The sequence below is a fragment of the Ornithorhynchus anatinus genome, chromosome 1, assembly GCF_004115215.2.
Source record: "Ornithorhynchus anatinus isolate Pmale09 chromosome 1, mOrnAna1.pri.v4, whole genome shotgun sequence".
NCBI classification, from domain to species: Eukaryota; Metazoa; Chordata; class Mammalia; order Monotremata; family Ornithorhynchidae; genus Ornithorhynchus; species Ornithorhynchus anatinus.
The window spans coordinates 35139078-35153570 of NC_041728.1; the positions used below are offsets into that span (position 1 = coordinate 35139078).

General features: G+C 46.9%; 1 protein-coding gene and 2 non-coding genes across 3 annotated transcripts in view; 2 read left to right on the top strand and 1 right to left on the bottom strand.

Moving 5' to 3' along the window:
- The window catches only part of SIPA1L1 (signal induced proliferation associated 1 like 1), a 363817-nt gene that overhangs the window by 172146 nt on the left and 177178 nt on the right, over nucleotides 1-14493 (top strand). The window lies entirely within an intron of this gene.
- Nucleotides 4484-4613, top strand: LOC114815541. Its single transcript, XR_003763330.1, has one exon. It is a non-coding gene; the product is annotated as a small nucleolar RNA SNORA24 (small nucleolar RNA).
- On the bottom strand, nucleotides 12142-12279 carry LOC114815486. Its single transcript, XR_003763265.1, has one exon. It is a non-coding gene; the product is annotated as a small nucleolar RNA SNORA7 (small nucleolar RNA).

Here is a 14493-nt window from a genome sequence, read left to right on the forward strand (position 1 = left end):
CCCACACATCTCTCCGGTTGCTTGTGGAGCCTCTTACCTGCACTGTGTCCCGATGTAATGGAGTCTTGAATTACCAATGCTCAATACTCAAAGCCACATGTACTCTGCCACTTGTCTGCTGTGTGACCTGGGGCGAGTCACTTCACTTCTCTGCATCACAGTGACCTCATCTGTAAAATGAGGATCGAGCCTCACATGGAACGGGGACTGTATCCCACCCAACCTGCTTGTATCCACCCCAGCGCTACGCACAGAGCCTAGCGCGTCGTAGTTAAACGCTTAACAAATACCGTAATTATTATTGTTATTATTAGTCATGACAGAATACTCGGTTGGCTGCTCTAAGGTACATCAGACTGAGGGAGCCCAAGCAAGAGGAGTCGAGACTCTTCCCCTGATGGCCAGAGAACATGTCTACCAACTCTTCCAAGCATTCAGCACAGTGCTCTGCGTGCGGTAAATTCTCAAATACCATTAGTGGTATTTGAGAAGAGAGTAAACACCAGGATCAAAAGACTCACTTACACACCCACTCACACACTTGCTGTTGCCCGGCAAGAATCGTCACACCATTCGATCTTACGATCGAATAGGGGAAACGGATGGAAGCAAATTATTTACGGACGGTCGGTACCGGTGAAAGAACGACTGTTCGTAACTGGTGCTAGCAAGCGGATGGGAAGAAGAAATAAACGAATCGCAAAAGGTCGAGGCACGCCGAGTTGGTTGGCGGCGGAAGAGTGAAGCCTGCGGGCCGGGTTGCAGTAGGAAATGAGTGAGAGAAGATGGCGGGGCAAGGTGATTGAGTGCTTTGAAAGTGAGGGTAAGGAGTTTCTGTTGGATGCTGACGTGGGCGGGCAACCACTGGAGATCCTCAAGGAGCGGGGAGATGTGGATTGAACTTTTTTTAGTAAAATGATAAGGGCAGCGGAGTGAAGGAAGGACGAGTGTTTAGGCACACAGTAAGCGCTCGATACATACCACCGAGTGGGGAGAGACAGGAGGCAGGGAGGTCAGCTAGGAGGCCATTGCAGCAATCAAGTCGGGAGAGGATAAACGCTTGGATCGCCACGGTAGCAATTTGGATGGAGAGGAAAGGGCAGATTTTAGCGAGGTCGCGAAGGAGGGATTCGGTGACATCGAATACGTGGGTTGAATGAGATGATGCCAAGATCACTGTCCTGTGAGACAAGGAGGAGAGTGGTGTTGCTTACTGTGATGGGTAAGGGGGAAGTCGGGGTTTGGGGGGGAAAGGTGAGGAATTCCGTTTCAGGCATGTTCGGTTGAAGATGTCAGCCGGACATCCACGTAGAAAGGTCCTGAGGGTAGGAGGAAATGTGAGAGTACAGAGACGGAGAGACATCGGGGCTGGAGATGGAGATTTGGCAATCATCCGTGTAGAGGGGGTAGTTGAAGCTAGGGGAGCGAAGGAGTTCTTCAAGGGAGCGAGTGTGGATGGGGAATAGAAGGGGACCCAGAACTGAACCTCGAGGGACCCCCACAGTGAGGGGGTGGGAGGCAGAGTTGGAGCCCACGAAGGAGACTGAGAAAGAGTAGTTAGCGGGAGAGAGGAGAAGCAGGAGAGGCCAGCGGTACTGAAGCCAAGTTTAGATAACCTCTGCAGGAGCTCTAGACTGTTGAGCAAATTGTGGGCAGGGAACTTGTATGTTTATCGTTATATTGTCCTCTCCCAAGTGCTTAGTACAGTGCTCTGCACACAGTAGCTCTTAATAAATACCATTGATTTAAGTGGTGCTTGTCAAGTGCTTACTATGTGCCAGACACTGTACTAAGCGGTGGAAAGAGGCCGGGCTTGGGAGTCAGAGGTCATGGGTTCAAATCCTGGCTCAGCCACTTGTCAGCTGTGTGACTTTGGGCAAGTCACTTAACTTCTCTGTGCCTCAGTTACTCCATCTGGAAAGTGGGGATTAAGGCTGTGAGCCTCACGTGGGCCAACCTGTTCATCTTGTATCCTCCCCAGCGCTTAGAACAGTGCTTTGCACATAGTAAGCGCTTAACAAATGCCGTCAGTATTATTATTGTTATTAAGCGCTGGGAAAGATCCCTGTCCCGCATGAGGCTCACGGTCGTCACCCCCATTTGACAGATGAGGTGACCGAGACACAGAGAAGCGAAGAGACTAGCCCAAGGTGACGATGGTGGTATTTGTTAAGCGCTTACTCAGTGTCGAGCACTGTTCTAAACGCTGGGGTAGAGCCAAGCTAATCAGGCTGAACACAGTCCCCGTCCCACGTGAGGCTCACGGTCGTCACCCCCATTTGACAGATGAGGTAACTGAGGCGCAGACAAGTGAAGAGGTGATGATGGTGGTATTTGTTATGCGTGTACTCAGTGTCTAGCACTGTTCTAAATGCTGGGGTAGAGCCAGGCTAATCAGGTTGGACACGGGTCCCTGTCCCGCACAGGGCTGACACAGCAGACGAGCGGCGGAGCCGGGGTTATGTTGTACATTCCCGAGCGCTTAGTGTTCTAGACACCAGATACGCTCAATGGATAGGATTGATCAGAGTCCCTATCTCCCAGGGCCCGTCGTGAGTCGGAGCGTGGCCCTTCCGTCAGCTGTTTGGGGAATTTGGGCTCGCTAGCCCGGAGAATAATGCTGTTTACAGAACTTCCGCCGATGCGTCGTAGCGGTGCCGATGCAGCGTTCTAAGCTGCCTTTGTCATCTGTTCCGGCCGCTTCGTAGCGTGATGCAGTGAATAGTTTACCAGCATGGCAGGGTTTTTTTTTTTCACCATGTTACGTACAGCATTTTAAAAGAGTGGGCAGCTAAAGGAATATTAATAATGATAATGATAAGATGGTATTTGATAAGCGCTTACTATGTGCGAAGCACTGTTCTGAGCCCTGGGGTAGATACAAGGTAATGAGGTTGTCCCACGCGGGGCTCACAGTCTTCATCCCCATTTTACAGATGAGGTAGCGGAGGCCCAGAGAAGTGAAGTGGCTCGCCCAAAGTCACACAGCTGACAAGCGGAAGCCGGGATTAGAACCCATGACCCCTGACTCCCAAGCCCGGGCTCTTTCCCCTAAACCACGCTGCTTCCATGAACACATTGCATCAGCACACATGACATGAGAAGCAGCGTGGCTCAGTGGAAAGAGCACGGGCTTTGGAGTCAGAGCTCGTGAGTTCGAATCCCAGCTCTGCCACATGTCGGCTGTGTGACTGTGGACAGGGATTGGATCCACCTCGATTAGCGTGGATCTACCCTGGAATGTAGTACAGTGCCTGACACATAGTAAGTGCTTAACAAATACTAAAAAAAAGCAAAGGTTGGCAGGGATAGCTGTGTGAATTTATGGATGGTTGGCAACCCTGAATGGATATACTTTATTTGAAAATATGCAACTCCCTAGAGAAGCAGCGTGGCTCAGTGGAAAGAGCAGGGGCTTTGGAGTCAGAGGTCATGGGTTCGAATCCCAGCTCTGCCACTTGTCAGCTGTGTGACTGTGGGCAAGTCACTTCACTTCTCTGGGCCTCAGTTACCTCATCTGTAAAATGGGGATTAAGACTGTGAGCCCCACGTGGGACAACCTGATTCCCCTGTATCCTCCCCAGCGCTTAGAACGGTGCTCGGCACATAGTAAGCGCTTAACAAATACCAACATTATATCAATAGTTATAATAGCTAATATTATCACTATTATACTTTTTATCATGTACTATTTGCCAAGCACTGTTTTACGCACTGGGGTAGATACAAGTTAACCAAGTTGGCCACATTCCCTGTCCCACGTGGGCTTCACGATCTAAGCAGGAGAGAGTAGGATTTAATCCCCATTTTAGTTACCTGTGTAACTGTGCACTCCCTTTTCCAAGTAACCCTGACTCTTAGCCAGAATTTTTGATTAGCAGGCACCTCCCATCCCTTAAGAAGCTGGATATCAAAGCTTGTACTTTGTGTGTGTAAATAATAATAATAATAATGTTGGTATTTGTTAAGCGCCTACTAGCTGCCGAGCACTGTTCTAAGCACTGGGGTAGATACAGGGTAATCAGGTTGTCCCACGTGAGGCTCACAGTTAATCCCCATTTTACAGATGAGGTAACTGAGGCACAGAGAAGTTAAGTGACTTGCCCACAGTCACACAGCCGACAAGTGGCGGAGCCGGGATTCGAACTCATGACCTCTGACTCCCAAGCCTGTGCTCTTTCCACTGAGCTCTATATGTATATATATTTGTATATCTAATATTACTTTTTTTTTTTTACAGAAAGCTGAACAGTCATTTTCATTGTAAGCTCCTAGAGGTCAGGTTTTGTGTCTATTCATTGTCTCGTACTCTCCCAAGAGCTTCGTTCGGTGCTCTGCACACAGTTAGAACTCAAATACAATAGATTGATAGGTAGGCAGCTCTCATTCATTCATTCATTCGTTCATATTTTTTGAGCGCTTACTGAGTGCAGAGCACTGTACTAAGTGCTTGGAATCTACAATTCGGCAACAGATAGAGACAATCCATGACACCTTGGGACCTGCCTCTTGTGGCAGCCTCCCTTCCTAGGCATGGAAGAGCATCTGCTTGTTGATGGCAAAGCTGCCACCATTTCATTGGTAGCAGATTCTGACTTGGGCAAGCGACAAGGCTTGCTTCTCACTCTAGGCTTCAAGGCTCTCCATCACCTTGCCCCCTCCTACCTCTCCTCCCTTCTCTCTTTCCACCGCCCACCCCGCACGCTCCGCTCCTCTGCCGCCCACCTCCTCGCCGTCCCCCGGTCTCGCCTATCCTGCCGCCGATCCCCGGGCCACGTCCTCCCGTGGTCCCGGAACGCCCTCCCTCCTCACCTCTGCCAAACTCATTCTCTTCCCCTCTTCAAAACCCTACTTAGAACTCACCTCCTCCACGAGGCCTTCCCACACTGAGCTCCCCTTTTCCCTCTGTTCCCTCTACCCCCCCCCCACCTCTCCGCAGCTTAACCCTCTTTTCCCCCCCTTTCCCTCTCCTCTTCCCCATCTCCCTTCCCCTCCCTTCAGCACTGTACTTGCCCACTGAACTGTATATATCTTCATTACCCTATTTATTTTGTTAATGAGATGTACATCACCCTGATTCTATTTATTTGCTATTAGTTTGAATGAGATGTTCTTCCCCTTGATTCTATTTATTGCCATTGTTCTTGTCTGTCTGTCTCCCCCGATTAGGCTGTAAGCCCATCAGAGGGCAGGGACTGCCTCTATCTGTTACCGATTTGTACATTCCAAGCGCTTAGTACAGTGCCGTGCGCATAGGCTCTCAATAAATACTATTGAATGAAATAAATACTGTTGAATGGACAATCCCTGCCCGACATCGGGCTCACAGTCTAAAAGAGGAAGACAGACAATAAAACTCCTTTTTTAGGCTCAGAAACAGTGGTAAAGAGAAGGTCATTTGCCCTGTGGTAATTTCATTTATCGCTTCGTTCACTGAACCGTGTTGCTTCTCCACACTTCCGTTAATTGTAGAATTTTGCCCCTACAGAGCCTTTCCTAATCAGCCCAGTATTAGGTCCGGTCTAAGAACCTGAATTTCGGGTTGGAAGTTGCCGATGGCACCACATGAAATTGGAGTCCTCGTTCTAAGGGGCACGAAGCGCTTGGGAGAAGTACAATATAAAGCAGTTAGTAGACATGTTCCAAGCCACGCACCGTTTTTGCAGTGTGACTGCAATTTACTTGAAGGAGCAAAACGAGGAGCCCAAATTGGCTCCCTTTTTTCTCCAGGCTTGTTTTCCCTTCTGCTTGGTCTGTGCACTTGGACCTGTGGGCTTTGGGCGTTTGAAATTTGCCCCGCCCCCCCCAACCCCACGGCACTTATCTTTAATTTATTGTATCACAAATTATTTAGTGATATAATAGTATTTAAACGCTTAACTATGTGCCCGGCCCTGTACTAAGCGCTGGGGTGGATACAAGCAGATCGGGTTGGACACAGTCCCTGTCCCACGTGGGGCTCTCAGTCTCAATCCCCATTTTCCAGATGAGGTACCTGAAGCACAGACAAGTGAAGTGACTTGCCCAAGGTCACACGGCAGACAAGTGGTGGAGCCGGGACTGGAACCCACGGCCTTCTGACTCCCAGGCCCGTGCGCTATCAAACTATGCCATGCTGCTTCTCGTACATTATAAGATAATTATGTTATATTAACATCTGTCTCCCTTCTAGACTACAAGCTCCTTATGGGCGGGTAGCATGTCTGCTAATTCCGAAGTGCTTAGTACAGTGTTCTGCACAAAATCTGCATGCAGTAAATATCAGTTTCTTAACGGACAAGGCAATCTAGAAGTCGACCTTCCTTCCGTTCACGCTGGCATCGTTTCTGTAAATTGGGCTAGAGAAGAACGGGGCTTTGATTTGGTGTGTAATTACTCAAGACTCCAAGGCAGGAGTTAAGTGGCTTCCCAAGGTTGACGGCCATATGTTCTTTAGCTTCATTTATTTCATTGTTTAGAGGAGTCAGAAATTGTTTCTCCTAAACCAAATAAATGTAAAGAATGGCATGTACTCTCAGGCTACAAAAAAAATCCAGTAGGCCCTCAGCTGTCTTCACTCACAGCTGCTACTCTCGCCTCTGAACCCCAGTTGCTTATGTTCAAACTTTGGCTTCACAGCTGTAAAATGGGCTTTCTCTGGGGCTCTCTCCCTTTTTTTGTGGTATTTTTTGGTCTGTTTGTTGTCAGTGGTATTTGTTAAGCGCGAACTCTCTGCCAGGCACTGTTCTAAGCGCTGAGGTAGATACCAGCTAATCAGGTTGGACACAATCCCTGTCCCACGTGGGGCTCACCGGTCGTCATCCCCATTTTCCGGATGAGGGAAATGAGGAAACTCAGACCCAGAGAAGCGAAGTGACTTCCCCAAGGTCACACAACAGGCGAGTGCCGGCATTAGAACCCTGGTCCTTCCGACTCCCTGGCCTGTGCTGTTACCCCAAGGCCGTGCTGCTTCTCCTAAAGAATCGATCGTTCCCGTACCGGGAGTCAAACCCGGGCCCCCTGGGCGAAAATGAGAAATCCTAACCACAAGATCCTGTGGAAGCACTGAGGGAACTGGAGCCCAGAGAAGTGAAGTGACTTGCCCAAGGTCAAACAGAAGGCAGGTGGCAGAGTCAGGACTAGAACCCAGACCCTCCTGACTCCCAGACCCCTCCTCTATCCACTAGGCCACACTGCTAAGCACTTACTACGTACCAGGCACTGTACTAAGCGCTGGGGTAGGTACAGGCCAATCAAGTCAGACACAGTCCTTGTCCCGCATGGGGCGCGCAGTCTTCATCCCCATTTTACACATGAGGAAACTGAGGCAAAGAAACGACATGCGACTGGCCCTAGGTCACACAGCAGACAGGTGGCGGATCGGGGAGTAAGCAGCTCGGACTGTTCAGTGAGAGTCCACGCAATCATTCCTCAGCACATAGCTCTGATTTTAATAGAGACCAAATTTAGTTCTAAGTAGCATTAATTTAAAAATAGGCCGTGCCTTTGAACAACTGACAGGCAGAATGAATTCTCTTCCTTGGGGGGATCCACAACGGCAGTTTCTCGGGCTTCTCCACTGTTCCATTTGTTTAAAGTCATTCAGTAGCCCGATGAAGTCGATGACCTTCTAGTTTGGCAACCTGTCATCACTACCCTGGGTAAAACTCCCTTACTGTTTTCAGTTTGCTCCTCTCAAAGGGTAATCATTTCAAATAGTCATAGCGTTAGAAGATACTCTGAGAAACTATTCTTTGAGGGGGGAAAAAAGACAAATCTCAGTTTCTGTCCAACTCATTTTATGTGGGCATATCTCACTTCGGTGTAGGGTTGACTCTTGGGAAATTAGTGGAATGCAGTCGAGTAGTGAGATATGATGGTATGGGAGTCTTCTAATTGGAGGCTCAGTAACTTCCCCTATGGGAAAGCCTAGAGGGTGGTGGCCTTAGGGAAGAAATGTGACTATTAATTTCTAGGCTGAATCTGTGAACAAGATTATGTGCTCCGATAATTCGTAGAAATGGTGACTTCCATTATAAACACGCAAAATTAGTTTTTGAGTCTATATGACGCACCCACTCTGGGATCGAGTCCTGCTCTATCTCGCCTCCCCGTCTAGGCGGTAAGCAGGGAATGCGTCTGTTATGTTATCGTGCTGCATTCTCCTAACGTTGCCTAGTACAGTGCTGTGCACACAGTAATCTCCCGAGCCCATCCTCTGCATCGTCCAATTCTCTTCACGACCTCCTCCGCTCCGACTTCTGTCCCCTTCACTCCAGTTGTCCTTAATTGGGAAGTTTCATTTATCATTTAGAGAAGCAGCGTGGCTCAGGGGAAAGAGCACGGGCTTGGGAGTCAGAGGTCATGAGTTCGAATCCCAGCTCTGCCACTTGTCAGTTGGGTGACTGTGGGCAGGTCACTTAACTTCTCGGTGCCTCAGTTACCTCATCTGTAAAATGGGGATGAAGACTGTGAGCCCCACGTGGGACAACCTGATTACTCTGTATCTACCCCAGCGCTTAGAACAGTGCTTGGCACATAGCGCTTAACAAATTTGAAGGCAGAAATCTCTATTCTATTGGACTTTTCCAAGTGCTCCGCACGTAGTAGACAGTCTGCAAATACTATCGATCCACTGTTTACGCCGTCATACTGATTTCGATTTTGTTTACCCGCAACAGACGTCATCTTTCTTTCTGGAATTTTTACCTAATAAAGAAAAAACTGTACGTTGCTTGGCAAACCCAGAATGATGAATTAGGGTTAAACCTGCTCTGGCTATGAATGTTTTGTGGGAAAGCCAGTATGTGGAGTTTTATAGGGGGAGATTAGAAGATGGGTATGGGGTTAAGAAAAGGTGAATGAGGAAATGGCAGAAGATCCATCAAATAGATGAAATTGAATAAATATGTAAACACAACTGGACTAGTTTAAGTTGTACAAATTGTGTAACTTGTTAAAGTTATAACTTGTATAAGTATAACTTGTATAAGTTAATCAGGTTGGACACAGTCCCTGTCCCCCATTGGGCTCACCAGTCTCAATCCCCATTTTACAGGTGAGGGAATGGAGGCTCAGAGAAGTAAAGTGACTTGTCCAAGGTCACACAGCAGACCTGGCAATGGGATTAGAACCCAGTTCCTATTGACTCCCAAGCCTGTCCTCCACATCATCCAATTCTCCTCCACTCTGACATCCCCACCCTTCACTCCCTTTGTGCCTGATTGCTTACTGTGCAGCTATTGAGAGGGGAGGTAATCCCCAACCTTCTTTTGTACTTTACTAAGCGTCTAATACAGTGATCTGCAGAGTAGGCACCCAGAAAATTCTATTAATTGATTGTGATAGTGAGTTTGATTTAGCGTACACTCAACAAACATCATCCTTCTTTCTGGAGTTTTTAACTAATAAAGCAAACCTGTACGTTGCCTTTCAAATCATTCATTTGTTTCATTCGATCCTATTTATTGAGCGCATACTGAGTGCAGAGCACTGTACTAAGCACTTGGGAGAGAATGATAGTAAAATAAACAGACTCATACCCTGCCCACAACGAGTTTTCAGTCGAGAGGGCGGGGAGAGTATTGTCTGTGGGATTAGAGGAGGGAGGGCGTTTCAAGCCAGAGGCAGGACATGAGCCAGGGGTCGGCGGCGAGACAGGCGAGATGGAGGCCCAGTGAGAAGGTGAGCACCAGCGGAGCGAAGTGTGCGGGCTGGGATGGAGAAGGAGAGAAGCTAGGTGAGGTAGGAGGGGGCAAGGTGACTGCTTTAAAGCCAATGGAGAGGAGTTTTCGTTTGATGCAGGGGTGGATGGGCAATCACTGGAGTTTCGAGAATGATGAATTTGAGTTTAGCCTGTTCTGGGTATGAATGTTTTTTGGGAAATCAGGAATGTGGAATATTTTAGGGGGAGTGTACAAGTTGGGTATGTGGTTGTGAAAAGATGAGTGGGGAAATGGCACATAGTAAGCGTTTAACAAATACCATCATTATTATAAATCGCCATTTTACAGATGAGGGAACCGAGGAGCTGGAAAGTGAAGTGACTTGCCCAAGATCACACAGCAGACAAGTGGTGGAGCTGAAGTTAGAACCCAGGTCCTTCTGACCCCCAGACCCTGGCTCTATCCAGTGTTCCATGCTGCTTCTCCTAAGTCCAAAGTTCACATAAGTTCTTTTAGGACCAATCCATCAGTAGTATTTATTGGACTCCCGCTGTGGGCAGAGCACTTTATTAAATGATTGAGTGAGCACCGTAGAATCAATAACCTTCAATCGACCCTCAAGGTTCTTAGCTCACAGTGGGCAGGAAACGTGACCACCAACTCTGGCAAGCAGCGTGGCCTAGTCGATAGAGCCTGGACCTGGCAGTCAGAGGGACCTGGGTTCCAGTCCCGGCTCTGCCACTTGCCTGTTGTGTGACCTTGGGTGGGTAACAGCTTCTCTGGGCCTCAGTGACCTCATCTGTGAAAAATGGGGATTACTACTGTGAGCTCCATGCGGGACATGGACTGTGTCCAACCTGATCCCCTCGTATCAACCCAAGTGCTTAGAACAGTGCCTGGCATGTAGTAAGCGCTTAACAAATGCCATAAAAAATAGTAATAAAAAACTATTATAACATGCTCTCCCAAGCACTAAGTAAAGTGCTCTACACACAGTAAGCGCTCAATCGACTAATTGATTACAGTCTAGCTGGGGAAAACAATGAGTGTGCCCCGTTGCTAACTTTCACCGAATCAGTGCCTTCTCTCTAAAGAGTTCTCGGCTAAACCGATCATGAGTCTTTTCGTTAAACTTGTTTGTCCAGCTCAACCTTGCATTACAAAACCAACGTCCCCTTGATTGCATGTCGCAATCTGGGGCGTGGTGGTGAAATTTCATGCAGCGTGGTTCTACCCCAAGGAATTGTTCAACTCTTCCTTTAAAGGGATAGGGTTTTAAATTCCTTCAAGGACCCTACTCGTGAAACAATGTCAGAGAGTTGACTTTGGATTTGGAGTTGTTCTTTTTATGATTTAATGATGTCTGTGACGGTGCTTTAGAAGGGAGAGTAGTGGAGTTCAAGAACCCACTAGCCCATGCCAGGAGCACAGGCCTGGAAGTCAGGAGAACCTGGGTTCTAATCCGGGATCCTCCCCTTGTCTGTTGCCGGGTGTCCTTGGGCAAGCCGCTTCACTTCTCTGGGCCTCAGTTACTTCAGCTGGGATGAAGACAGTGAGCCCCATGAAGGCCATGAACTGCTTCCATCCTGATTAGTTGCTATCTGCTTGAGCGCTTAATACAGTGCCTGGAATTTTAAGAAAATCTAACGTAATCATCCAATTCGGAGGTGGATGCACTATTTTAGGGAAAATCATTTTAGGGTTTTATAAGCTAAAGTCTAGAAGGAATGAGTTAACACAGGATAGCAGATCTGGTACTTTCAAGGAAAAGGGAAAAATGCCTTTTCTCTTGGGAAAGAGTCTGTCCCCTTTGTTGTTTCAATTAATAATTGTGGTCTGTCAACACTGTGTATTGTACTCTCCCACACGTTTAGTACAGTGCTGGTCACACAGTAAGTGCTCAATAAATACCAAAGATTAAGTGTGTGTTTATATGCTAAGCACTGTGCTAATTTTTTTTTTATGGTAGTTAGGTGCTTACTGTGCGCCAGGCACTGTACTAAGCAAGCACTCTGGTAGAAACAAATAAATGGGGTTGGACTAAGTCACTGTCCCACATAGGGCTCACAGTCTTCATCCCCATTTTCCAGATGAGGTAACTGAGGCTCAGAGAAGGGAATTGACTTGCCCAAGATCATCCAGAAGACAAGTGGAGTCGGAATTAGAACCCAGGTCCCCTCAATCCCAGGCCCTTTACACTAGAGTGTACGACATCTTTGATAAGTACCTCAGGACTTTGGTCAGTCCCTTGCAGAAAATAATGATTATCTTGTCTCGTCTTATGCTGTTGAGTCGTCTCCCACCCATAGTGACTCCAGGGATGCTTCTCTCCCAGAATGCCCCACCTCCAGTTGCAATCGTTCTGGTAGTGGATCCGTAGAGTTTTCTTGGTAAAAATACAGAAGTGGTTTACCACTGCCGCCTTCCACGCAGTAAACTTGAATTTCCACCCTTGACTCTCTCCCGTGCCGCTGCTGCCCAGCACGGGTGAGTTTTGACTTGTAGCAGATTGCCTTCCACTCGCTAGCCACTGGCCAAGCTAGGAATGGATGGGGTAGGCCTCTGCTTGACTCTCTGTCCCGTAGCAGAGACTGGTAGAGTCCTGGAAACTCTCCAGGTGCCATCCTGAGAGGAGAATAATGATTATGCAGATAGTTGAATAAAATTTGCGTAAAAAGGACATACCCAGTTCCAAGTCCTCCACCCTGCCTTAAACCCATCCCACTCTGGAAAAACTGTCATTTTTGCAAGTCACTTTTGTATGTGACCTTTGAGGAAAAATGCATGTAGGGCCCTCAGCGATGAAATGGTTTCTTTCCATCATTTATCTTTTGTCTCAAAATTTCTTCCTAAATCATTAAGGTGAAAGGGTTTGGGGTCATTAAAAGTGGTGGTTAGTTACATAAATGAGCTTCTAGCATACTAAATATAGATTTGGCTATGGCTACTGATAGGGCAAGCTCCTTTGATTTGTATACAAATTGCTTAATAAAAGGGTTTTTCTGATTTGGGACCTGTTCAATCCCACATGCCTCCTTTTGGTTTTACCTTGGTCGGTGATAGCGATAAAATAAAAATGCCATTGGCCAGATTGCAAAGAATTGAGACCAGTTTGGACATACAGATATTTTGTACAATAGTTTTCTTGGGTTTTTTTAATGAAAGTAGAACATAGTCCATTTTACTGATAATGATAATAATAATTTTGGTATTTGTTAATTGATTACTATGTGTCAAGCACTGTCTAAGCACTCGAGGAGATACAAGATTATCAGGTCCTACGTGGGGTTCACAATCTGAATAGGAGAGATAGAAGGTTTTGAATCTCCATTTTGTAGATGAAGGAACTGAGGGTTAGAGATGTAAAGTGACTTGCCCTAGGCCCCACAGCAGACAGAATTGCCTAGTGGTTAGAGCACGGGCCTGAAAGGAGGACCAGGGTTCTAATCCCAGATCCTCTACTTGTCTGCTGGATGACCGTGGGAAAGTCACTTTACTTCTCTGGGCCTCAGTTACTCATCTGTAAAAATGGGGATGAAGATGGTGAGCCCAAGTGGGGCACGGACTGTGTCCTGTTTTCCTCTTTTCCCGCTCCCTTCTACGGTACCCTGACTTCCTCCATTTATTCACCCTCCGTTGCCAGCCCCGCAGCACTTCTGGTCATTTCTCTAATTTATTTATATCGCTATCTGTCTTCGATTCTAGACTGTAAGCTCCTTGTGGACAGGGAATGTGTCTGTTCTACTGTAATAGTATACTCTCTCAAGTTCTTATATAGTGTTCTGCACACAGTAAGTGCTCAATAAATACTATTTTCTGATTGATTGGCGTCTATCTACTCCAGTGCTTGGTGCAGTGCCTGGCACATAGTCAGCACTTAACAAGTACCATTAAAAAAAGAAGAAGAAAGGGGGCAAAACTGGGATTAGAACCCAGGTCCTTCTGACTCCCAGCCCCATGCTCTATCCTCTAGGCCACACTGCTTCTCTGCATAACGCCTCTCAAAGGACCACATCCCCCACACGTCTTGGTTTAGACTTGGCTCTTCAGAGATGACTCCCTTTTTCTCCCTCCCTCCCAAGGCCCCGTTTCATCTTCTCCTATGATGAGACAGAAGCAGAAGGAAATACAGGGAAATAAAATCTGCAGTCCAAAGAAGGCAAGTTTTCAAGTCAGCTCCTGGTGATATTATACGAGTAGTTTAGTTGGCTTGAAAACCAAGCTCAAGAGGGGCTTTGAATGTTTTGAAACCTTGGTATTAGTTTTATGAATATATATATATATATATATATATATAATATATGTATATACACACAAACACATATACATTAAAATCTGTATATTAGTAAACTTGCATTAGCTCCCTTTATTCATCCTGTCCCCAACCCCACAGCACTCATGTACCTATCTGGAATTGATTTTATTTCTAGTAATGTCTGTCTCTCCCTTTAGACTGTAAGCTGGTTGCGAGCAGGGATGTGTCTTTTTAATTGTTCTATTGTACTGACCTGTGGACAGCAGCTCTGGGTAGGAGCCTGATATTGTGACCGGTTTAACTTAAACAGTTCCATTCTGCACAGGGATTATTTATCTTTTTACTCAAAATGGTCTAGAGTAGCTTCTGAAATCCCATCCACCCCAGTTAAGAGTGACCCCACAACTAATCAAAGTCTGCACACACTTTCCACTTTACCCAAACTGTTGGTTTGTCTCCGGCCTGTGTAATGGATGATTTATGAATCCCGAGTTGGCCTTATGAAAAGATATGCAGTTTAACCTTGGGGAGCCCTAATAGGATTTGTTATCTAGATGTGGTTTATGGGATTATAGCAGTGTGTCCCGTTTTTGA